The sequence below is a fragment of the Pelodiscus sinensis genome, chromosome 3, assembly GCF_052426305.1.
Source record: "Pelodiscus sinensis isolate ZL-2025 chromosome 3, ASM5242630v1, whole genome shotgun sequence".
Lineage (NCBI taxonomy): Eukaryota > Metazoa > Chordata > Testudines > Trionychidae > Pelodiscus > Pelodiscus sinensis.
This window is the reverse complement of record NC_143054.1, coordinates 112,526,968-112,552,300: the sequence shown is the minus strand read 5'-3', so window position 1 is coordinate 112,552,300 and position 25,333 is coordinate 112,526,968. Positions and strand designations below refer to the sequence as shown.

Sequence of the window (25,333 nt, the reverse complement as noted above, 5' to 3'; positions counted from 1 at the left end):
CTTTAACCCACACGGTGATATAGGCTCAAAATCTATGTGCAGAGCAGACCTAAATCTTAGCTATACAATGATCTTTCATTTCTGCATCTCCCCATTAAAGTCTCGTAAAAATGCAAATAGAAATAGAATAATCTTTTAACTGTAAAATCATTTCCCCTTACACTCAAAGGGCCACAGCTACTGTAGTGATGGGGTAAATTTAAGGACGGGGGGAGTGTATTAATTTTCACAGACTGAGTTTCTTTTTGGCTCTTTATTTCTCCTTGTAACATCACTAAAAGGGTGAATTTTACTACTAATGAAAAATGCAAAAAGACAGCAGTCATGCAATGTGAAAGTTGTGGGACCAGGCACTTGCAAATTAGAGGCTGATTCTCCCTTACAGTGCACCAAGTATAGACATTCACGTGTGAGTTCAGAAGGAATGTTAAACACTACCATTCTGATGTGAACGACTACACAAGGACAAAACAATAGTGGAGGAAGTCGAGGCAATCCTAAAGGCTTTATCTATTTTTCAAACTTTAGAAACGAATGGAGACTGGATTTTTATGCTAGTCAAATGTTTCAGTAGAAAAAAAGCTCTTCCATTTGAAGGGCGGGATTCTCTAAGGCCTTGGGCTTGTGCCATCCCTTACAGCAAAGCAAAGTGGATGTAAAACGCTACTAAACTGATTTGAAAACATTATACACACTTTGCTCTTATTTTGCTCTGGAACAAGTGATGACATAAGGTAAGATCAAGCCCAAAATGCAGAAATATTTTCCTCTCACATGCTCACTCTATCACCCTTTTTTAGAAGAGCCCCACTAACATTAACTATGGTTCTAACCATGTACAGATAATGAAAGGTTACCTGGAGCCCTTGAGCTGTCTCATTGAAAAAAAGCTCAGTCTTGCTGCTTAGGTGTACTGCATAGATAGGCCTGCGAGGAGTAGGGTCACTCTTCATAGAAACAGGTGCCAAGGCCCAGATCGTTCAAGTTGTTTAGGCATCTAATTCCCCAAACTTTAGAGAATCTAGGTCTAAATGCCTAGTGTCAGTTTATGCAACGAAGTGGTTCTTAAAATACCCATTGTTATTTGTAATATCAACATCCACAGTAAGCTTCCAAAATGTGTGACTATTGCTACTGGGCACTGAGCTAATGCACTGAGCCCAAAGAGGATATATTGGAAGTTTTTAAAGACATATTGTAAAGGTTAGAGAAAATTATCAGAAACAGAGCTTTGAACTTAGATCTTTATTATACAGCTCCATAGCTGTGGTCACCATGCAGTTACACCATAATGGGAATGATCTTGCCAAAAGGTTCTCACTAATCAAATTTCAAGAGACCACAGAATACAGCATTCCAAATAACTGGCACTTTTTAATTTTGATAGAGCAAAAATAAATAGAGGAATGACAAAATGTCCTTTTCACAGACAGTGGGACATTATACATGTTTCTTCTTTTCTATAGCTAGTTAGGAGATTAACAAGACTGACCCTAAATGGAAAGCTTTCATTTGAGGGATTAGGCAAGGCAAGTGTACCCTTTCTTGAGACACACAGCACTTTTGGGGAAGTGCATTTATCAAAAATGGGTACAATATAATTTTATATTTCAATACAACTTCCATCCCTATTTCCAATCCCTTTGGACACTAAAAGGAAATGACAGGACAGGTCTAGTCAGATTTTGGCCCTGGAATGATTCCTGTCTAATTTTCATGGAACTTTGACAATGTCAAGATTAATCACAAATCTAAATATTTTCAGGATCCAACATCTCTGGAGTATAGTCACCAGTCAAGAGCTGCACAAAGACTGCACATGTAGTGTTAAGTAAAAGTGGTTGCTTCTAAAAAAAGAACCCTTTTCTTAAAATGTGCGGATAAAAACAAAACGAGTTTCATTCCCTGGAGGATCTTCTTGCAACTTGTCTTTCAATTACTTGCACTAGAATATGCTACAAATAGAGCTAGTTACAATTTACAGTCCAATATGATCTTCTGGTCCTGCAGAAGAGCCTGTCTCTCTGATGGATGCAAAATTCTTCATCTGAGTTCATCCTCAAAAAACATAAATAACATCTAGAAACTCATAGAGTTTATGGTTTTAATTTATAAAATTTAAATCTGCACCAGACAGGTAATACTGGTATATAAATTTGCCATCCCTGGGTTCTATCGGAAACAGTGTATTGGTGCACATGTAATGCTGGGTTCCTTCTAACACTTCAGAAACAAGATCCGTTGTGATGCACATTAGAACATTGAAGCACTCCTCATTTAACTCTGCAGGGCCGGGGACATGGTAAGCTGCCAGAACTTCCTCCATCATCTTGCCTGTTGACAAAAGGAACAATAACTAGTCATCACTGGTCATGGGAGTGTTTCCAATTAAAAAAAAAAAAAAACCCTGAAAAAGAGAGATGATGTCACTCAATAATAACTATTTCGTAAATATCAGGAATCTGTGATGCAGTTTTCAATGTTTTTCTTATCCTTAGCATGCTAAAAAGAAGAAATGTATTCTATACTGAACACTTCCTAAAGCACTACCCAGGACAGAAACCAATAGCAAGTCTTCTTATTTTCTATTCTCCTATTTTGTTCCATAATTTATAATATTTAAAAATATTTATAAATGTTCTTTAGGTAAAGAACAACTGCTATTTTCATAGTCAATGCACTGCTAGTGAAAAAGGCTGGATTGATAATGCTGTAGTTTTTCTTAGGTCACACTTTTTATTAAGGGTACAGTTTAAATAGTTTATACAGGGTTTAATCATAAATAGATATTTTAATGAATCACTAATTGACTGTTATACATTTTGAAGAGTCCAGTAGCTCAAGAAATTTATAATTATTTCTAAAACATACTAATCACATCTGTGACATATTGACTGATTATCCCTTTATATATTTACTCTTACTATAGAATGTGACCTTTCCTTTTTGGTATAAAATTAGGAGGGGGAAATGAAAGGTCCCCCATCCTACAATGAGCTTCTGTTCTATAATGGAAGGGCAACCTATGCAAGTGATGGGGTAGAGCAGTTCCCAATCTCTACTCACTGTACCACAAGTCGAAATAAGATATGCAATCCGAGTTATGCAAATTGCCTATCTTATTTAGATGTTAATTCAAAATAGCTTATTTCAAAATCAGGTGCTGTCTACACAGCACTTATTTAAAAAATAAATCGCTATTCCAAAACACCCCTTACTCCTCTTGGAATGAGGTTTACAGGGACGTCAGAATAGCGAGCCCATTATATTTTGAAATAACGGGTGTGCTCAAAAGACACGGACTAGTTATTTTGGGATACCCTAGTATCCTGAAATAACCCTGCAGTGTAGACGTAGTCTTAGTGGCCTCCAGGGGGAATGTGAGCCAAGGGATTACCATGACAACCATGACAACATGTGTGCTGGGATTCTGAGCCCACCTACTTATTTCACAAAGGCCATTATAGAGTCATCAGATTGTAATGACTCTCAGTCATTATTGACCTGGGTAAGATTACAAAAAAGACAATTTCTTAACTATATTTTATATACAGCAGTTATGCAATGAAGTTTCAAACTGATCGCTGTTGTTTCTCTGAACACTCCTGTAGCATCACTGTGGCAATCCAAATTTGCCTTTGATTTAATTATTGCTTTTAGCATTTTCACCTAATGCATCTTTACTACAGTGTCTTAAGTGCAATTCAGATTCTTTTTCTGTACTATTTTGTTTAGCAGTTAATATCTACAAGTGCCTTTTAAAATATTTTTGAAAAGTAAAGTATCATGGAGGAGACACGTTTTGTAGGACCACATGAATTTGCCATAACTCAAACAGATTTACAATTTTATAACTACTTTTATGAAGCATGTATGGTGTTGCATAATTGTATAATGCTATTAATTTGGGCTAAGTGTGCATCTATCCATTGCCTCCTAAAATATAGTATTGTTCAATACAAACCTCCACTTACAAAAAACCCAAACCAAAATCCAGCAAAAAAAAAGGTACTACCATATTCTTTCGGAAATAAATCAGTTAGATAAATCCTTGAAAAACTTAGGTCTACCTAATTTCACACTAATATTATTTGCATTGCACTAGTACCTAAAGCCTCTGCTCATCAATCAAGCCTCCATGGTGAAAGCACTGAAATCTGACTACCAACATAGTCATATCCTAAATATACTCTTTCAAGGAAATCTGTGTAGTTGTAGACTCTGAGACAGTCACACAAATAACATAGACAATCTCCTAACTTAATTCAGATTACAGAGCTCTGTCCAACATTTAACATAAAAACAATATATTACAGGATTATCTGAGTAAGTCACCAAAGTGAAATACTTCCACAAAGCTGTTCTGTTCCTCTCTCTTTTCTTTAGCTAGTGATAGAATTGCACAGTAGCCTGATAATGATGTATTGTATTGTCTGTGCTCTGGATCTGGGGAAACTGTAGGCCAGTGGAAACTACAGTACAAAACCAGGAAACATTAAACAGGTAGAGATCATTAAAAATGTCATTTGTAATTTTTTTGGCATATGCAGTATTACTTAGGCTTTATCTACATTTGGCAATTATACGACAAAACTTTTGTCATTTACAGGTGGTTGCCCTCCTCCCAGAATGACAAAAGCTTTGCTGTGGCCAGTAGTAGTGTAAATAGTGCTTTGTCTGCAAAACGCCACTCATAGGGAGGGAAGTTTTTTGTTGGCAATAGTGACAACGAAGTGTTTAAACTGCCTGACTTACAGTGACACAGCTGTGTCACCACAACTATGTCACTAAAAGCTGTGTAGTATAGAAATACCCTAAATATTTGTATTACTAAAGAAACGTTTCAGGTGCATTTAAGTGGAATAATGGTGATAGCCAATGGCCTGTTCAGTTAATCATAGTTATTCATTCCTTGTAAATATTGCAGAATATAACCAATGCTTTTTTTCCTACTTGAACTCTCAAAGTACAGTTATTATATCATAACAGTGATATCTAAACTAGCAATCTGAATTCAAACTGAGTCAAAACAATCCCCCTAAAACCCTGCTAGTATATGGAGCCTCACCAGGAAAAATGAACATTTTTTATTTCCAACAAAGCTACTGAAACAATTCTTATAGCAAAGTTGGAAAAGGTGACCTTAGAGAAGAAAGTTCTCCAGAACTCGTTTAAAGAAAATGTGTCTAGTTGACATCCATTGAGAGAGATCTCAAATAATCATTGGTTAAAAATAGTCCCATGAAGTTTTAAAAAAGCAGAGAACCTTAAACTGTGCAAGATTCATCTGTTTCTAAAGTCACAGAGAATGTAGAAACAAGCTTTCTTTGGTTTGGCTCATTATAGAGATGAGGCCCCAGGCAGGCGCCCCTGATTGCACTGCAGCCCCGTGCGCTGTGCAAAAATGCTGCTGCTGAGCTTCCTTTCTGTTTCAAAACTGGAGGGGAAGGGGGAAGTTTCAGGAGCTGCCCCACTCTCAGCACAATCCCATTAGCTGGTTCTGGCCAGAAACAAGCCAATGGGAGCTGCTTGTTTGAATAACAGGCAGCCAAAAATAACCATGCCCTCTCTCCTTGGCTCAGTTATTCACTGAAGCACATGGCCAAGCAAGCAGACAGACTGACTGGCTGGGAAGCGTTTTAAGCTTTGCAAGCCTTAGCTTTGCAGGCAGGCAAACTAATTTGATAGCTAGCTGGTAAATCTCCTGGCCACAGCCTACCTTTCCTGCCTCAATCCTCTGCCTCCCACCCAACATACCCAAACCCCCTGCCCCTTCTTGCACCCATACCCCCTCCCAGTTCTGGCACACCAATCTCCTGCCCCAGATCACAATCCCCTTCTACCATAGGTCTCATCCCAAAGAGTACAACCCTCAACCACTTTCCAAAATCTTGGAATGGCCTCCTGTCAAAAATTATTGCCCACCCCTGGTTTACTATGATATTTGGTTCTAAGTTTGAACTTGGATCTGAATGTCATCAAAGTTGTACTTTGAACCTATCTCTATACATAAGTTCTAATAATATTTACCCTGATGCCAATACTTCTCACAGATGCTCTGTATATTCAAAACCTAGTTGTTAACCATTAAAACTTATTTTTTAAATTCTTACTTCTATTAGAACTGCAGAGCAAACACAGCCTACACTGAATGAGGTGAATATAGTGCAACTCCTCTGTTGTCACAGGACCATGATTAAAAGACAATAGGGTGTTAGTGAACTTCTGTCATTTATGATGCTAGGAAAAGGACTTAGCTTGTCTCTCTGAGTCCAGTATGCAAGGGTATCAGTTCGAAAAAAAATCCTTTATTAGTTGTTGAGATACAATAAATATGGAGCGAACAATCAAGGTTCCCTGTTCTGCAGCTGCTTAATGAGCCCTGCTCAGGGTTGCCGTGCACAGAGCTGCCTGGCTGGGAGGATGGGCATTTCTCCCTCAGCTACAGCAGCAACTCCCTGCTGAAGACAGAGCAGCTAGTCTCTCCCAGCCATTAGGGACACATCTCCTCCCTACCGGTTGGGACTCACTGCTATGTCCTCAGCAGGGCTAAGGGAGAAGTGTCCCTTCCCCCAGTCAGGCAGCTCCATGCGCGCAATCCTGAGCCCCTTTGCTGGGCAAGGCTCATTAAGAAGCTGTGCGGCCGTGCTCCCACGCATCTTAGAGGGAACCGTGCTCACAATATCATTTTTTACTGTGGCACTTTTGTGGCACTAACGTACATTTTAAGATTTCATAATTAAATACAAAATCAGGAAATGCAAACTCAAAGATCCAAAGCAATGTCAACTCAATCATGTTGCATGTTTGTAGTGTTATACTTGTGTTTACTGCTTAAATATGCATTTATGATATTACTGTTTGGTCTCATTCATCTCTTCTTTACACTTTGACATTCAGAATCCCTTCAGTAATATTGCTGTGTTGCTCTGCTTTGTTCTTAGGTTTAAGAAGAAAGCTTTATTGTAACAACTAGCTGGCCGAAGGGTGAAGGACTGGTCAATAAATCTGTGTGTTCCGGTTATATATATATATTATTTTCTCACGTTGTGGCATTATTAATATAGTGAGGGAGACATGGAACTTATACAAGTTTCTTAAAAGATGTTTTTAAAAGGCACAGGCCTAGTTTTCAAATAATTTCAGGGTTGCCAATAGGACTAATGGACACTGGGTTTTCTGGATGCTGCTGCTCTTTGAAAGGGAACCAGTGTTGTGGGAGGGTGAGCCATAACCTATGGCAGGGCTCCTGAACACGTGGCCCATGGGCTGCATGCATATTTGTTTGTGGCCCACGGTGCAGTTTGGGATTACGTGGGGCTCAACATGCGACCCACAGGTAGGATCCTTTGAACATGGCCTCCACTGGGAACATGGTCCACAACGGCGAGGCATCTCCCAAGCAGGGTGATCACTGAAAAATGCAAATGGATGGGCTGGATGGGACAGGTACAGGGTGCCAGTATTTCTAGCCCCCAGGGAAGCGATGCCAGGAGTGCCAGAGCATTGTGGGAAGTACTTTGTATTCATGTCCATCAGTGTGAAAGAAGCTATTTGCATGTATATGCAACCACACTTAAATTGTGGCCCTCGGCATGTGCTGTGAGTATCATTGTGGCCCCTGCGGCTTCCAAAGTTAAGTAGCCCTGACCTATAGCGTGGAGACAAGGGTATTGGGTATGTGAGGGCTTTTTTTCTGACCAGAAGGAAATGGGGGCTGAGGAGAACTGGCTCTAAAAACATAGAGCTTTGTGAGATGAGTGGCTATCCAGGTCCTTTGAGGAGCTGGGAAAGGAGAACTGGGGTTTAGTTATGTGTATGAGCCTTTGAGAGGTTAGAGTGGGGAAAACAGGACTGGGAGGAACAGAGGTCCTTCATCACAAAAAATAGCAGTCTAGAGTCTATGGGGTTTCCCTTAAATAGAAGAAGGCATGGGGACAGGGATCTGGACTCCCCTCCTTGCACCTGGTTCTTCTGGCACATCTTCCTCAAACTAAATCCCAGACTGGATGGAGGCAAATATGGATGGGAATTCCTTGTCCCATGGCTGCTTGAGGCGCCTGCTTCCCCCACTTGGTCCCTATTGAGAATGAAATGAGGCTGCTATGTCACCAGGAGTTCTCATCCGTTTCCAGGGCTGGTTCCTTCGTGGATAGGGCATATGTTTGTCTGAATTTGAAAAATCATATCTCTATGTTTTATAGTGCCTGCATTAAACAGGTAGAGTAAACCTTCTTGTATACAACAGATAATATAGTATTGAGAGACTGTTTCATATGTAAAATGTCACTATCTTCCATATTTTCTCTTGAATGTAGTGAGCAATAATAATTGTTTGCTTATTGTCCTTTACAATATCTTTTAACTTTACAAATAAAAAAATGTCCTTATATTGCAAGCTATTTTGAGAAGCATGCTTGCATGATTTAGACATAGTAGCAGAAGCACTACTATGACTTTAACAGGGTTCAAAAAAGAGCTAGATAGATTCATGGAGATTAGGTCCATCAATGGCTATTAGCCATAATGGGTAGGAATGGTGTCCCTAGCCTCTGTTTGTCTGGAAATGGAGGACAGGAGAGGGATCACATGATGATTACCTGCTGTGTTCACTCCCATTGGGGCATCTGGAATTGGCCACTGTTGGCAGACAGGATACTGGGCTAGATGGACCTTTGGTATAATCCAGTATGGCTGCTCTTATGTTATGTAATTATGCAGGAATGCTGCTGATTATTTTTCTTGTACATTAACTCACTTCAGAGTTGTTAGGATTGTGTCTACAAGTTGGAAGATAGTATAATTGAAGTTTGCAAAAAAAGATTTTTTTCAAACTGAGCATTCTTAAAAAGTTTCAGTCGACACCACAGATCCACAGATTATGGGTAAGACTTGGGCTTTCCCAAGAATTGTCAAGGTTTCTAGTCAAGATCTACTAGACTAGCCTCTCCACTAAATGCTTGATTCTCAACTAGTTGCTCTGAATGTGCTAAATGTTCCCACTGTGTTGTGAAATGCCCTCTTTTTGGGCTCACAAGTCAGCAGCTGTTGTAGGGGTTTCTACTGGTCCCTGCAGAGCTGTGTTGATGGGGACCAGAGGAAGGCAGAAAGAAACCATAAACCAGTAAGGTTAGATAGTTTCTGTAAGAATGGCCTACATCTCCCAAGATGATTACCACAGCCCCATTTCTTTAGGACAGGGTGGAGAACCTCAGGCCTTGGGGCCGGATCTGGCCCCTGAGGCTGAGCACTACCCCCCAGCAATGGGGAGCCTATGCTGGTGCTCCAGTGCTCCCGCTGTCTCACTGCGGGGCTGGAATGCACAAAATCTACTTGGTTGGCACCCCCTTGTGCTCTGGTGTATGTGGGAAGTTTTTTTCTGTTTCTTGGTTGGGGCCATGTCAGTGAGGGTGACCCAGGAAAGGTTCCTCACCCCTACTCTAGGTGGCTCAGGAATGAAGATTCCCAACAAACTTATTGGAAACTCAGGAAAAATTCATGTAGTATTATCCCTAGTTTACATGGAGAATTGAGATAGAGAGATTCATTTGCTCAAGGTCAGAGTGAAAGCTAATGACAGAGACAAGACAAACTTAGATGTCTCCCAACCCAATGCCTCAAACATTTGACCATCAATCCTGAATTGTATACATGTAAGGAATGGCATGGTTCTAGTTCTGATAGATGTGCCATAGGGGTGGATTCAGCTGACTTATTGCTGACTTACTTAAATGTGAAAAGGAAAGAAAACTGGATGTTTCTCATCTAAAGTAGGAAATGCAAAAGCATGAGCATGTAAGAATATTGATCAAAACACTCTGATGCTTAGAAACAGCAAGAGGGATGAAAACAAGTGCCAAAGAGAAATTGTGTGGGGGAGTTAAAATGGTACTTCCCTCTGGCCTGCTCCTACAAAATCCAGATGGGTTGGTACAAATTACAGAAAATTCAGCAAAACTCCTAATACATGCAAAATTTTATATGTTGAAATTTTTTTTGCTGTTGCCTTGAGGGAGGAAGGGGGAAAGGAGAGGTTAGAATTTACCCAGATTAAATTTAATCTAGAATATATTTATAATAAATCTTAATTTAATTTAAAAAAGTATTCAGCAAGCACTTAAACACATGCTTAAGCCAATTCCTAACTTGGGATTTGATAAACTGGGACTACAAATACCACAGACCTTATGAGCTTGGCAGGTAGAGAGTTTCAAGGTCAAATGATTGAATGCATATAAGAGACATAGTTGCCATATGTACTCTCTGAGGGAAAACAACATGGAAGATTTTGATATAGAAAATACCTCTGATAGATATAGATATGATAATTTGACTCTGAGCAAGCTTTTCATCTAACAGGTGCATCTTCAATTGGGTTTGCACTCATGTAGTGGAGAAGCAGAATTCGGCCCTTTAAAAACCCGTGTTTACCCCTTCTACTCCTTATCCAAATTAAGGATGTTATGATGTGGGTAACCAACTAATCATGTAATTGATACAATTTGTATCAACTACATGATTAGTTGATAAGGGAAGGCACTCAATCTTGGCTCTCGACAGTCCAGAAGTTATCCCAGCTGCAGCTCTGCAATTTAAATGTATTAGGAGCTGTGTGTGCAGGCAGCCCAGTTCCTACTACATTTAAACTGAAGAGCTGCAGCAGGGGTAGGTCCTGGACTGGCACAAGCTAGGACAAAGCCCAGACCACTGCGGCTCTGCATTTTAAATGTACTAAGAGCCAGCCAGCTCTTACTAAATTTAAAATACAGAGCTGTAGAGGTTCTGGGCTGGCGTGAGCCAGGACTGCTCCGTCCCGACTTGTGCCGAGTCCAGCAGCGCCTGTTCGCGGCAGCCCAGGATGGCTGTGGGCAGAGGCTGCTCTGGCAGCAACCCCTGTCCATGACCAGCCCGGGATGTCGCAAACAGGGGTTGCTGCTGGAGCAGCCTCTGCCCATGATCAACCTGGGCCACAATAAACGGGCTGCTTTGCAGCAGTCTCCCCTCCCCGCTACTGTCTCTGATAGAAGCAAAGAGACGGTACTGGGAGGAATTGGCTTTTAAACCAGCTTCCCCCTGCACTGGCTCCTGTTTGCCCCCACTTGCTGCCTCTAATATTGAGGCAGCGGGGGAGGGGAGAAGCAAGTAGTCGAGTACTTGACTTGACTACCTGATTAGGCTTATTGGGTAGTTGACTGAGTACTCAACTCCTCACTTACATCCCTAATCCAAACTGCAGGTGAAGACATTAAAGCAAAGGAGGGGGACAAAGAATATGTTTATGTGAATATTGAAATCTAAAGCTTTATTTATCAGTACAAATGTATTGGAATGCCCAGAGTTCAGTCTTTATTCTATACATTACAAAACATTAAACCAACTTAAAATAAAAAACAGGCAAAATATTTGTCCTATGCTGAAACCAAAATTTCTCAAGTGTAAAGGATAAAGTGGCATCTTTATTTACTGCAAAAACAATGTATCTATAACAGAAGTCTTTTTATTACTACAGTACAACTTTATTTTGTATATCATTTTTCATACAAATTGTATATCAAGTTTTTTTTTTACAGAGTTCAATACAGTTTCAAAGTAAAGCACATAAGGAGAGAAATTTAAAAAAAAACAGGTGTGACAATCTAAGTGTTGATGGTCAAATATGAGCGGATATTGTAGTGGAAAATTGTAGTGATTTTTAACCTGTATTTAAGGAAAATAGACTAAGGCCTCTTGATAGAAGATTAGGGTGGAAGAGACCTCAAGAGATCTTCTAGCCCATCCTCTGCTCCAAGACAACTAATCCCAACTAAATCACCCCAGACAAGGCTTTTTCAAGCCGGGTCTTAAAAACCTCTAGGGATGGAGATTCCACCAAGCTCCCGAGGCAACCCATTCCAGTGCTTTACCATCCTCCTAGGAAATAATTTTTCCTAATATTCAACCTGGACCTCCCCCACTGCAACTTGAAACCATTCCTTCTTGTTCTGTCATCTGCCACTGCTGAGAATTGTCTAGCTCCATCCTCTTTGGAACCTTTTTTCATGTAATTGAAGGCTGCTATCAACCCCCCCTCATTCTCTTCTGCAGACTAAATATGCCCAGGTCCATTGGCCTCTCCTCTAAAGTCATGCACTGCAGACCCCTAATAATTTTCATTGCGCTGGACTCTGCAATTTGTCCGCATCCTTTCTCTAACGGGGAGCCCAGAACTGGACACAATACTCAAGATGTGGCCTCACCAGTGCTGAATAGAGGAGAATAATCACTTCCCTTGAGCTGTGGGTAATGCTCCTAATGCAGCCCTGTATGCCATTAGACTTCTTGGCAACAAGGACACACTGTTGACTCATATCTAGCTTCTAGTCTACTGTAATCCCCTGGTCCTCTTCTGCAGAACTGTTGGCTAGCCAGTCAGTTCCTAACTTGTAGCAGTACATGGGATTCTTCGGTCCTAAGTGCAAGACTCTACACTTGTTCTTATTGGACCTCACTAGCTTTCTTTTGGATCAATCCTCCAATGTATCTAGGTCACTCTGGATCTTACTTCTATCCTCCCCCCCAGTTTAGTGTCATTCATGAACTTGCTGAGGGTGCAATCCATCCATCATCCAGATCATTAATAAAGATGTTGAACAGAAACATCTTTTTGGACAAAAAAATCAGACAGAAATCAGGAAGATCACTGGTTTGACACGATAATAGAGGGAATGGAATAAAAATTAAACCGGAGACTTGGCAAATATTTAGAGCTCTTCTTCATTGTGTCGATGCTTTTCAGATGTTGACTCTTGCAATTAATGTTCACAGAGCATCTGTGAAGTGGGTAACAATAGATCACGTCAGTTTTATAGAAAGGAAACTAAAACACGGAATTTCACTGATTTGCCAGGCAAAAAGGCAGCATGAGAGTCCAGATTTAAACTAAGGAAATTCTGCCACTCTTTACTATAATAGCTCCAGCACTGATTCATATCTCTTGCTAGAAAGAATTAAAAGGAAGTTATTTTCTAGTCATTTTACACTTCTGTCTTCTACCTATAATGGTTTGCTTTGTAAACACACTTTTGTAAATGCTTATACAGCTAAACAATGGATAGGACCCCAAGCCCACCAGCAAATAAAAAAAAAAGTGCGCAGGGGAGCATAACTACTGTATGATTATAAAATAATTGTGTGTGGAAGGAACTTCTCATGTTCATCCTCCTGTATTAGGGCAATGACTAAAATAATTTTCAAACCATTTCTATTAGAATGGTATTTTGTCTAATCTTGAATATTTCATGTGAACACAACTATAAATCCACTTGGCAGGTTGTTCTATTATATAAGAGATTTTATATACCATTTTTCTGATTGTTAAAAGTAACCTTTTTTGTGTGGCATCTTAGGACTCAACACTGAGAGGCAGTACCATATTGTGATATCCTGTTCCTGTCAATGGTCAGGGGACTCCGCCATACTTTGGTGTAAAACCCTGTCACTTTCCCTCATGCCATCTGAAGATATGTCTACACTTACATCCTCTTTCGAGAGAGGGATGCAAATGAAGACATTCGAAATTGCAAATGAAGCTAGGATTTAAATATCCCGTGCTTCATTTGCATATTGACATTATGGCGCTATTTTCAAATGGCGCTATTTTGAAATAACAGACGCTGTTAAGACGCGTTATTTCGAGAGAAAACCCTTCTTTCGAAATAACCTTTATTCCTCATACAATGACGTTTACCAGTTATTTCGAGAGAAGGGTTTTCTCTCGAAATAACTGCGTCTTAACAGTGTCTGTTATTTCGAAATAGCACTATTTCAAAATAGTGCCATACCATGAATATGCAAATGAACCATGGGATATTTAAATCCCGGCTTCATTTGCAATTTCATGTGTCTTCATTTGCATCCCTCTCTCGAAAGAGGGTGCAAGTGTAGACATACCCTTAGAGAGCCTTGTGAACCTCACAGATGGACTGTCAGTCATTTTACTCTTGTATGTGAGTGAAGGCCAAAGTCCTCCATTATTTGACCGATGTTGGCTTGAGAAGCTCAAAGTAATTGGTACCTTATGCTCTGAAGCATCTAGCAGAAATTAATTTGGACTGGTTAGTGAACATTGGAGTCCTGTCACCTGTTTCGCATAATGAGAGAGCTACACCCACCATAAAAATGAAAAAGGATGGCTCAGTCCGAATGTGAAGATTTCAAAGTGACGCTGAAATGGGACCCAGTTTTATGTGCAGACCAGTATCCACTACATATTTAAAATGTAGTCATGAACAGTAGTTTAGTAAATTAAATTTGCTCTGTGCACACCTATAAATAGAGACTGAGATACCTGCAAGATGATGGATTAATTGCCACACAAAAAAGGCTTATTTCATTTCAAGAGGTTGCCTTTTGGCATCACCCTGGCACATATCCTGTCCCAGAAAACCATGTATAACAGGGGTTCCCAAATTTTTTGACATGGGGACTAGTAAATCCATTCACGAGCTTTTGGAGGACCGGTAACATTCATTTACATATTTGCATATTCATTAAGCAAATGACAAATACGCAAATACGTATGTTTTGGTCCTCCCAAAGCCTCCAGGGCCAGCTTTAGCAAAGCTTTTGATACGGCCACCCACAATATTCTTACCAGCAAGTTAAGGAAATATGGATTGGAAAAATGGACTGTCATCCAATAAAACCCTGCACCACCACATCGTGTACTGAAAAGGGGCTCATTTATTTTCAGAAAGCTGACACCATCTTTGGAATTTTTTATCCATATTCTCATTCCGGATGGTGAATGCACCAGGTTCTCTCCATTCTGACACACTGTAGTGCCTTTAAACCTCACTGTCAGCAGTGGGGATATTTAAAAGGCACAGCTTTTACATTTTTATTCAGGATCTGCGTGCGCTCTGAACTGTCCCGCTCCCCGCTGGCTGATTCTCTCCCCCCTTCCTCTCCACCCCCACCTTGGGCCAGCCCCGCTGTCCCCGCCAGACGATTCTCTCCTGATCTCTCCTGGCAAGCCCTGCTGCCCCCGCCAGCCCTGCTTCTGCTGGCCGGTTCCCCCCGCGATCTCCCCTGGCCAGCCCCACTGCTCCCGCCCGCCCAGCCAGCTGCTTCTGCCAGCCAGTTCCCCCCCCCCCCGCAATCTCCCCTGGCCAGCCCCACTGCTCCCGCCCCCTGGGCCAGCCCTGCTTCTGCCAGCTGGTTGGTTCCCCCACAGCCAGGGGCATGGGCACCTAGAGGAAACAAGGAGGGGGGGCACAAAGGGGGAACCGGCTGGCAGAAGATTTCATATGCTCCCCCACCCCCCAGACCAATTATGGTCTGGGGGTGCGGAAGCAGGGAAGTATCCTGGCCCCACCCCTTCTGGAGCGGCCCAGGGCCACTTCAAAAATTTCTGAAGTGACCCCCAGCAAACAATTATTGCCCACCCCTGGGACAGGCTGTTGTACCTGCCACACCAAAGTTCTCATCAACCCAATGAAACTTCAGATTGTTTTCTCAATTCGATGGCAAAATTACCCCCCACTAGTGGAGACATCAACAAAAAAACAGGTAAGGATGATGTGCTTTTTCCTTGTGAAAAGGCTGGTACAACAAGGCATAGTCTTGTATCAAAAGAATCCCCAGTTTAAACAACTCATGTCATGTCAGTGAGAATTATCTGTGATTCCCAGCGGGATCTTATGGGGAATACAAACAATCATTCTGAAAAAAACCTTCAATCTCAGATTGTGTAAACTCTTCACAAAAGTCATTTTGGCATTGATGAGGGCCATACCCTGGAACCATGTCTGGTGGCCAGGGATTAACAGAGACACTAAAAGGAGAGCAAAATGCTGTACTACATGTTAGGAAATTCAGCATAATTCTGGCCTAACTCATCTACACTGTTGGACATAGCCTCAGACTCTCTGAAGATGTATTCGTGTGGATTTTGCTGAACAGTAGCCCAGATAATTGGACATCCTTGTACCTTGTTTAGCCCATTTGGTTTATCATCACATGATAAATGATAATGGATCTCAAGACTTCTGAAGAATTTCAGAGATTCCTAGCTTAATATGGAATTCAGCATATAACCTCACCACCCTACGATAAATGAACTAGGGTTATGCTTTGTACAAATACATAAGCACGGCTTGACAAACACCAGCGAGAGCTACTCGCTAGTCCTGCACTGCGCATGCATGAAGCGCCAGTGAAGGGGGCACATGGAGTGACCGGCCAAAATCTACTCGCCATGGGCGAGTAGATTCAGCAGTCTGTCAAGCCTAAGGCATGCTTATATACAAGATATGGGGAGGGTAATAATTTTTGATGGAGGGGCCCACTCCTAGACTTTGGTAAGTGGTTAAGAGCTGCACACTTCCGTGATATTAATGGAGGAAGTACAGGGTCTGGGATGGAGGTTGGGTGAAGGAAGGGGTTTGTGATCTGAGGCAAGGGCCTAGAATGCATGAGAGGATGCAGGGTTTTGGGCAAGAAGATCAGGTTGCAGGATCTGGGAGGAGGTAAGGGTTCGGGATGGTGGGTAGGGGGAATTTGGGTTATGTGAGATAGGATGGCAGGAGTGGGGGGAGGACAGAGGGCTGGTAGAAAGGAGGGACTAGGGTGTCAGAGGCAGGCTGTGGCAAGGAGACTTATGTGAGCAACTCCTAGCCAGCAACCCAGCAAGTTTCTCAGGCAGGATCCCTGCCTTCTATGCTCCTGTGAACAGCTACCAGCCTGAGTGGAGGAGCTGGGAGGAAGGTCACTTTGCCCTCTGCCTGTTTTTCAAACAGGCAGCTTCCATTGGCTGAAAACCGACCAATTAGCTTGGGTGGGGTTAGTGTGCAAAGCCTCTCTCTCCTTCCCCCTAGGCTCACAGCTGTTCAAAGACAAACAAGGCCCAGCAGCAACTGTTCTAGGCAGCATGCAGAGGTGAGGCAGGCAGGGAGGCCTGAGGCTCGCGCTGTGCTGGAGGGCCATATTCAACCCATGGGCCGTATTTTGATCAGCCCTGCCTTAGAAGCTAACAAGTCTATTAAGTCAGAAGCAGAAATTGGACATTTTCTTAGTTGTCTAAAGAAATGCACCAATGTGCTACTGTATGCAGTCACCTGCAACTCTAAGCTTTTTTTTTTTTTTAAGCAGTCTTTCAGTACTAATTGGAGCTTGCTACTAAACTATGCAAATTGATTAATGTGAGATCTGTCATTATTCTTATCAAGTTGAAAACTAAGTGTGGACTTGTAACTATGGTTCTGAAGTGAAATGGGTACCTGAAGACCTTGCCAAATGATCCATTTCATTTCTAGTAAAACTGATAGTATTGTATGGAAATGACACATGGACCAGTTACAGCTAACTTTGCATACATGTGATATTAGAATCAATGCCTTATCAATATGAGTACTATGAAAGTATAATTTAAACCTCAGGAAATATATCCCACCAGAAACCTACTAGCCAGAAATATCGAGAATATTATTTATACTGAGAAATTATTTGCAATATTCTTTGTTTTAGGTATAAGTTTTGTGAGTGTCAGATTTGATTAGATCAGCTGTAGTCACATTTGGAGCAATAGCGGATTAATTATGTTAATCTAATTATATACAGATCATGGACCTGATCCTGCAATGTGTTTCTCAATCTGCATAGAGCCTCACTGAATTTACTTGAATGAACAGGCACACAGGGGGAATGTACAGTTGAAGAAGCCAATTCTGCTAAATAGCAAATGTATACCATCTAAAAATTGAAGTATTTAGTATGTTTTAACTAAAGTTGCTTTTCAAGCTTCTTTAGAGATGAAAACACCTATTGCTCTCTTCAGACATGTTTCATGCATATTATAGAATATATTCTCAAAATAAGCTTAGCATAATTATTCTAAATACTGGCTAAATTCAGGGTTACTAGATTATAAAACAAACCCTCCAAAGACACTAAAACCAGAATTCCTTACTTTATTGTGCTTAATGTGATCATTTTTAATTACACTTATTCTAATTTTTAAAATGAGATGTGTTTATAGAGAAGAAAAAGTTGAAGTATTATGACAAAGTGTCCACAGGAAGAAATTCTTGCTTGTTTTTTGAAAAGAGAATTAGTATTAGTTCATAGAACAGGTACCAGCACAACTTGATTTAAAACAGTACATAGAAATAAAGGGGAGTTCAGCAGTGCAATTATGTCAGATCACATTCAAGTACTATTAGGTCTACAATTAGGAACTAATTTTCATAGGCAGATGTTATCTGAATTCTGCATATTAATTAAAGAATAGCCACTGGACTGTGAGCAAAGAGCAGGCAACTACCGCTACTTATGTGGTCCTTCGGCTTAAAATAGTTTTAAGTGCTCCCTCTGCTGGTTCCACAGCAACTAGTAATCAAGTTTCCGATATATGTGGAACAATGTTAATAAAGCCAATGCAAAAACTAGGATATTAAAGTCATGTTAATGGCAAGGACTATGAAGAATACAAATAGCAAACACTGACATAAGTGAAAAGAGTAAATGTTTAGAGGAACATTTTCAAGTTTCTAAAGGAAAATAACTAGCTTTGCTTGTTAAAAAATATTAAGTCGGGTTGACAGTGATCCTTTTTTAAAAAGGTTGGAGTTGCATACCATACATATACATTTTTTTGCCCAGTATTCAAATGCAGCCATGAACTATTTACTGAAATTCATGGGCATTTAATAAATGCTTAGGATAAAATGTACAGTGTTAAAGAAACCAAACCAATGTTACTAACCAACCAAACCTTTGTTACTAAGGGGAGAAAAGAGGAACTATCACAGCTGATTCTTGCAAAGCTTTGTACTAATCTGAAAATTATTCATTTTTCATTATGATTTCTACTACAAATTGTAGAAGTATTCTACTCACATGAGTAAGGCAATCACGATTTAGCCTCACTACCGTCTCTAAGAACTCTTCTACTTTTAAATAATTTTTCCAACTGACAAATTTAACTTGCATTTATTTTTGTTCCCATCTCACAATAATTCTCCCCTGAAACACTAATGATTCGCTGTGTACAAATTATAAGTCTCAGTGCAATGTAACAGCAACATGTCTAAAACCATAGCAGTCTTCAAAACTACCGAAAATTAAAAGTAAATCTTTATAATGCTGAAGTATGCTTATAACAACCCTTAATGGTATTGGTAATTCACATGTAAAATGTTGTACTATAATATGATATAACAGTAGTGAAACATGCACAACACATGACTTCACTCTTTTGTCCTTCACAAATCCCTTTATTTTAGATTTAACAAATTGCAGAAATATATTCAAAACTGTCTAATGTTATTGTGGCCTATTTCTTTATTAGCCAAAAACCTGTTTTGTTTAAACTGTGTATTCTACTCTGAAATTTTCATAAGTTCTAAGATAATACAAATAAAGACTATGAAGTTAGGTCTCAGGGAATGTTTAACATACATAAACCCTTTTGCATAGGTGGGAGAGAAGGCTCTGCTAACAGACTAAAGGGACACTATAAATCTGTTTGGGCCGCAGAATTTCTCTCTCAATAAAGCTATCATATGCAACTTTGCTAGGAGACAGTTTGATATAAGTCAATATATTTTAATGGTGAAAATGCTCACAGTTAATGTTATATAGGAAATATGGTTGAGACTCAGAGATCTTTTCCACTGCCATGAATCTCTCAATTAGTAGCTCTAGCAGACTGGTTTTCCTAAATGGAAATCCAATTGTTTTTCTGATTTTCCTTGCTGTGTTGCCATTGGTTGGCTTCTTACCTATGGGATACTCATTTCATTCCATTAGTTCTTGGAAGTCATGAAGAGGAGAAAATTCAGAAAACACTTTTGCATTAACTTAGTGGCAATATACAGCACACACCAATCCTCTCTTCTGGAGGACATTGAGTATGATAGTAGATACAACTTGACTCCACCTCCATTCCGCTAACCCTCACCTCAATTTCACATGAAGTTTTAATTGCTTCATAGGAGCAGGGTAGTGGACTGCTGGTTATGTAATACAGGTTGAAAGTCTGTAATCTGGATTCCCCTGGTCTGGCAATATCCCTGGTCCGCATCATTGCGGCAACCGTGTGAACGCACTCAGGAGCACTGCCAAACTGACAGGCCAAGACGGAGCCTCAGTGGGAGCAGAGCTACCATGAGGAATGCAGAACCCCTGGTCTTGGGGGGAGGGGAGGGTAGCGCAGAGCCCTTTACCCCCTCCCCCCCACATCCCATAGCAGAGGTACGGGGGTGTAAAGCGCAGCATCGCTGGGGGAGTATGGAGCCCCCCCCAAAGTGGCAGAAAAGCAGCTGGGTGGAGAACAAAGCCCTAGACAGCAGTAGGATACTAGGGGAGCGCGGTGCTATCAGGCAGTAGCAGAGCCCTCAGGCAGCAGCAGAGCTGCTGGCAGAAAGGGGGCCCCCAACCACCAGTGAGAGTGCAGAACCTCGGGGAGAGAGCAGAGCCTTCACCAGGGAGAGAGTGGAGCCGTGGGGAGCAACGAAGATGCACAGGGAGATTTCCCTCCTCACAGCTCTGAAGGGAGAGCAGAGCCCTGGGTAATAGTGTAACTGCCTGGGAAAAAGCAGAGCCCCTGGGCGGCCAGGGAGAAACCGAAGCCCCTGATGCATTGACCTCTCCTGGTCTGACAAATTCCCTGGTTCTGGACCAATCAGATCCCAAGGGTGCTGAACCAAGAAGGTACAACCTAAACCAGGAGGAATATGCCATGTTTCACCTTTCCTTCACATACTGTCCCTCCAGTCTTCTTGCTAAGTGATTAATATATGGTCTTACCGTATATTCCGGCGTACAAGACGACCTCTGATGTTAAAAAACATCCCCCCAAAATCGGGGGTCGTCTTGTACGCCGGATGCACCGCCGCCGGAGCCCCTCCGCGGCTTTGAAAGCCTCGGGGGAAGCCGGCAGGGGGGCATCCCAGGCGCGCATGGGCTGCCCCCCCGCCGGAGCCCCTCCGCGGCTTTGAAAGCCTCGGGGGAAGCCGGCGGCGGGGCATCCCAGGCGCGCATGGGCTGCCCCCCCGCCGGAGCCCCTCTGCGGCTTTCAAAGCCGCGGAGGGGCTCCGGCGGGGGGGCAGCCCATGCGCGCCTGGGATGCCCCGCCGCCGGCTTCCCCCGAGGCTTTCAAAGCCGCGGAGGGGCTCCGGCGGGGGGGCAGCCCATGCGCGCCTGGGATGCCCCGCCGCCGGCTTCCCCCGAGGCTTTCAAAGCCGCGGAGGGGCTCCGGCGGGGGCGCAGCCCATGCGCGCCTGGGATGCCCCGCCGCCGGCTTCCCCCGAGGCTTTCAAAGCCGCGGAGGGGCTCCGGCGGGGGGGCAGCCCATGCGCGCCTGGGATGCCCCCCCGCCGGCTTCCCCCGAGGCTTTCAAAGCCGCGGAGGGGCTCCGGCGGGGGGGCAGCCCATGCGCGCCTGGGATGCCCCGCCGCCGGCTTCCCCCGAGGCTTTCAAAGCCGCGGAGGGGCTCCGGCGGGGGCGCAGCCCATGCGCGCCTGGGATGCCCCGCCGCCGGCTTCCCCCGAGGCTTTCAAAGCCGCGGGGGGGCAGCCCATGCGCGCCTGGGATGCCCCCCCGCCGGCTTCCCCCGAGGCTTTCAAAGCCTCGGAGGGGCTCCGGCGGGGGGGGGGGGCAGCCCAGGCGCTCCTGGCGGCTTTGCTCCCGGTGCCTCTGGTCTGCTGGGGACCATCTCCAGCAGACCAGGGACACCGGGAGCAAAGGAGGCGGAGGGGCGCTGGGGTATAAGATGAAACCCTATCTTTTAATTAAAAAGATAGGGGGTCGTCTTATACACCCAGTCGCCCTATACGCCGGAAAATACGGTACTCTGAAAAGTGACACAAAAATGGCACTTTCTTAACAGAGCTGTTCACTGTGTATTCAGAGCAATATCTGCTGATGTAAGTGACAATAAGAGAGTTTTTGTTTTGTTTTATTACTGCTCTATATTCAAGTTAGGACTGAGAGCAAACAGATCAGGGGAAATCCTGTAGAGTCTATTTTTTCTGTACATCCGCAGATTTGTTTACTTAGTGTAACTAGGTGTAAATAGTTAACCACTAAGGCATCAGAGATGGCCTAATTTGGACTATAGAGCCTTTATTACTGATGGTGACACACGAGGGAAAATAGAATGCAGCTCAATATATGTATCTCTGGCTGAATTTGTAAGCGAGACAGTTTAAATAAATATCTTTTTATTTCTAAACTGAAGACATTTTACATGTTGGTCACTGAGAAACATCATACTGGAAAGGTCACTATGCCATTTTTAGAGTCACTTTTGAGAATAGAACCACACTATAATGGGATTTTGTTGTCAATGTTTAATGTCTCTGCATATATTTACACACAATTGCTAAAATGTAAAGATTAAAACAATGTTCGTTGTAACTATTAAAGGACAATTAGATTGCTAAAGACTCCGACCTTATTTACTATTTGTAATATAATAGCGCCCACAAATACCAACCAAGAATGGGGCCTGTTTGTGCTAAGTACTGAACAAATATGTAGTAAGAGACAATACTTACTCTGAAGGGCTTGCAATCTAAACACACAAATCAAACAAGTGAAATAAAATAATCTCACTTACAGATGGGGAATTGAGGCACACAAATTAAATGATATGCATCAAGTCACAGTGAGTGCAGAGTGTCAGGAATTGAATCCAAATCTCATGCGTCCTAATCCACTGCCTTAACCCAAGTCCAATCTGTCCTGCTGGAAGTACTGACATCTGTATACTATAGAACAGTGTTTCTCAACCTTTTTTTATACATTACCCCTTTAAAAAAAATTAGTTTTCAGACACACCATTTTTTTTCTACCATTGCAATACATTTGTTTAAACAACTAGTCATAGCCAGGTGGGCGATGAAATTTCTGGGTATAAAAAGTACAAAAATAATAAAGCGCTGTAAAACTTAAAACAAAAAATCAGTTTTCTCCAAATTTCAGTTGTGTTGATGTACCCCCCCAACTTCTCTTGAGTACCCCTAATGGTACTTGTACCATTGGTTAAGAAACACTGCTATAGTACATATGATGATGCTACATGAGATTTATGCATCACAGTTAAGATACTGTTTAGGCTTTCAACCTTATGCTAAACTGACCATCCAAAAAAAAAAAATATGCTTGTAATGTTGACATATGCAGTGTAACATTGTAAAATGAAAAATTAATAGTAGATAATTAAATTTTAAACAATGAACATATTTTGCCCTAAACAATAAGTGTGTGATTAAATCAGTATTACAGTAAACGTCCGATAATCCGGCACCTTTAGGACCCAGGGGGTACCGGATTATCAGATATGCTGGACTATCAGAAGGGGGGGCTATGAGGGGTCTGGAGTGGGTTGGGAGGGGATGCCACCCCAGACCCCTCATAGCCCCCCCATAGCCCCCCCTTACGATAGTCCGGCTCCGCCCCAGGCGTCCCTGACACAGCCGCTGCTGGTCAGTTTCAGCAGCAGCTGAATCGGGGATGCCTGCAATAGAGCAGCGGGGGTGCTGCCGGGTTGGTCCCGCAGCACCGAGGGGTGGCGCTACGGCACCAACCCAGCAGCACTCCATCTGCTTTTGGAGACACCTGGGACAGAGCAGCTGGGGTACTTCCCAGTTGGTCCTGTAGCGCTGCCCCTTGGGGCTGCGGGACCAACCCGGCAGCACCCCAGCTGCTTTTGGGGAAGCCTGGGGCAGAGCAGCTGGAGTGCTGCCAGGTTGGTCCCGCAGCCCCGAGGGGCAGCGCTAAGAGACCAACCCGGCAGCACCCCAGCTGCTCTGCAGCCGGCTTCCCCGATTCAGCTGCTGATCAGTTTCAGCAGCAGCTGAATGGGGGAAGCCTGTTCGGCTGCCCCAGCACTTCCGGGTTCCTGATGGTGCTGGACCATCAAGAGTCCCGGAGCATTGGATGCCGGACTAATGGAGTTTTACTGTAATTAGAATGTTCATGTTAAAACTTAAATGTTTTGACAGATGTTATTAAAAAGAAGGAAAACAGATTTAAATCTCAGATTGAACTTCTCTACAGCCCATATTACAAAAGTTAGGAATTTAGGAAAATTACAGTTGACTCAACCAGCAACTGAAATCAATGACAAATTTTACAGAATGTATATACAGAAAGAACACCAACGAGTCTGGTAGCACTTTGGAGACTAGCAAACTTGTTAGTCTTCAAAGTGCCACCATTCTCATTTTTATTGAAACAGACTAACTCTGAAACCTGTAATATATAGAAATTCTTGTCATGCTGAATTTGAACAACCTATGCTCAACATAATGAATACATTTTTCCCCAAATTGTTACTAAAACTGGTTCTATTTCATATTAGCACTTTGGGGAAAAGGGGTTAGTGGTGATAGACAGTAAAGAAATACAGGCAGTCCTCGGGTTACGTACAAGATAGGGACTGTAGGTTTGTTCTTAAGTTGAATTTGTATGTAAGTCGGAACTGGTACATATTGTAGGGGAAACTCTAGCCAAACGTTTCTCCAGAGCTCAGTTTTATTCTCCCACACCTCACTTCCCTCAGTCCTTTATTCTCAAGCTGAGGTGTCTGCTGAGAAAAGCCGCTTTGCGTCTCCCTGGTTTGCTGCGGGGGGCGCTAGCTTCGCGTCTCCCTGGTTTGCTGAGGGGGGCACTAGCTTCGCGTCTCCCTGGTCTGCTGGGGGGGAAGCAGCTAGTGCGGGGTTGCCTCCCCCTGTTTGTAAGTAGGGATCTGATGTAAGTCGGATCCATGTAACCCGGGGACTGCCTGTATACAGGAAACCCCTGCCTTACGACAGCCCGAGTTGCAACCCCCTGCACTTACGACCATTTTTATAAGTGCGGAAGGCGCTGAAAACTCCCGACTTATGTACTTGGCCCGCATTTACGACGGCGCACTGCGCCTATCGTAAATGCAGGTTCGAGTTATGACGCCCCGACTTGCGACACTTCCCCCGGAACGGACTGTATCACAAGTTGGGAGCCACCTGTATATTTTTAAAGATAAGTTGGAAAATGTCGCTTTAGCATTAGAAACATTTTATCATTCTATGTTACAAATAAATTTAACCTTGGATGATTATTCCAAATACTGAGTCATTGTTTGAGAGTGGTTCTAAGCAGGCAGAAGAATGGTGGGCATTGGACATTTAAACCCAAGATAAATTGACATATTCCAGAATGGATGACTGAGCATTGTTCACGCTCTCTCAAAATGGTATAGCTCGGCAATGGGCAACCTAGGCTAATGAGTGGGCTGCACAAATGGCCCTTCATCTCCAATGTCCGCAAGTTTGTTGTAACCAAGATGGTCTCCAAGGATAGGGTTACT

The 25,333-nt window shown here is 42.6% G+C and overlaps 1 protein-coding gene across 3 annotated transcripts in view; it reads right to left on the bottom strand.

Moving 5' to 3' along the window:
* SCAF8 (SR-related CTD associated factor 8) overlaps positions 1 to 25,333 on the bottom strand; it is a 204,500-nt gene that overhangs the window by 81,869 nt on the left and 97,298 nt on the right. The window contains exons 21-22 of one of the 3 annotated variants that reach the window (XR_012902730.2): positions 3,321 to 12,809; positions 1,231 to 2,334 (exon numbers count right to left, since the gene is read on the bottom strand). The exons of 1 other annotated variant lie outside the window; for it this stretch is intronic. The gene's annotated coding sequence lies outside the window, so the exon portion shown is untranslated. Of the gene's footprint in view, positions 1 to 1,230; positions 2,335 to 3,320; positions 12,810 to 25,333 lie in introns of those variants that run through there. One more of the 3 variants, XM_075924487.2, reaches the window with a different exon arrangement.